The sequence below is a fragment of the Panthera uncia genome, assembly GCF_023721935.1.
Source record: "Panthera uncia isolate 11264 chromosome A1 unlocalized genomic scaffold, Puncia_PCG_1.0 HiC_scaffold_17, whole genome shotgun sequence".
NCBI lineage: Eukaryota > Metazoa > Chordata > Mammalia > Carnivora > Felidae > Panthera > Panthera uncia.
Window position 1 is genome coordinate 130,095,970 of NW_026057577.1, and position 1,601 is coordinate 130,097,570.

The following is a 1,601-nucleotide window of genomic DNA, read 5'->3' on the forward strand; positions in this document are numbered from 1 at the left end:
TTGTGAATTCGAGCCCTGTGTCAGGTTCCAGGCTGACAGCTCAGAGCATGGAATCTGCTTCAGATTCTGTGTCTCCCTCTCTCTCTCTCTCTGCCCCTCCCCCACTCACACTCTCTGTCTCTCAAAAATGAATAAATGTGAAAACTTTTTTTTTTTTTAAGTTAAATACACAGTGCTGTATATGTTTAGCTTATAGTAGATACTGGCAAAAAAGATTTCCACACTGGCTGTAAAAATTTATACTCCCAACAGCAGAGTATTAGAATTACAGCTATTGCAAATTCTTACTAGCGCATAGTATTATTGTCTGATTTTTTTCATTAACAGAACATGGATTATCGTAGGTGCCACAATGAAGTTTTAATTACTTTTTTTAGTGACTAATGAAGTTGATTACCTTTTTACGTGTCTATTGATCATTTTGAAATCCTCTTCTTTAGAATGGCATTCTAAGCCTTTTGCCAATTTAGAGTTTGCTCTATTTTGCTACTTGATTTGTAAAAGTTCTTTGTATACCTTATAAAAGGACACTTTATCATATGCATGTACAATCTTCTTTTAGTCTTTTAATAGTGTCATTTAATGAAAAGCAACTAATTTTTATTGTACATATTTAATGTGCACAATTTTTTTATTGTACATATTTAAGGTGTACAATTTGGTAGGTTGGTACACATATACTTCAAGAAATAATCACTACAATCAAGCTAATTAACATGTTAGTCGCTTTACATGGTTAACCTTTGTTCGTTTATTTTCTGCTGAGAATACTTAGGATCTATTCTCTTAGCAATATGCTCAGGTCATGATCTCACAGTTCGTGGGTTCCAGCCCTGTGTCAGGGTCTGTGCTAACAGTTCAGAGCCTGAAGCCTGCTTCATATTCCATCTCCCTCGTTTTCTGCCCCTCCCCCGCTCACACTCTCTCTCTCTCCCTCAAAAATAAATAAACCTCAAAAAAAAAAAGAAGAAATAACACTTATTTGTGTTCTATTAAAAATGTTTGCCCAGTTCACTTTAATTTATCAAAGGCAATACTTATGACCCCATGTAGCTATAAAATTTTTATTATGCATTACACAATTTTAGTAGCAGAAAGCAATTTGGTGGTGATATCAAAGTTCTCTAAAAAACATTCATTCATTCCAGAACTAATCTTTTCCCACTCTCAAATTCTTGGTTTTGAGCTAAACATTGTGATATACACTTTACCTTTAAAAAGTTTGAGAAAATATTTCTTCTTCTTGATACAGCATTTTAAATTTATTAAATTTAAGTTTTATTAATTTGCAATATTGCAATAAAAAGTGAAGAAAGCACTCAGATGGAAATTACAAGCAAGATGTTTTCTTTCTATTTTATTTCATTGCTTTAATTTTTTTAAATATTTATTTATTTTTGACAGAGAGAGAGAGACAGAGCATGAGCAGGGGAGGGGCAGAGAGAGAGGGAGACACAGACCCCGAAGCAGGCTCCAGGCTCTGAGCTGTCAGCACAGAGCCCATCACGGGCTTGAACTCACAGACCACGAGATCACGACCTGAGCCGAAGTCGGACGCTCAACCGACTGAGCCACCCAGGTGCCCCTTCTTTCTATTTTAC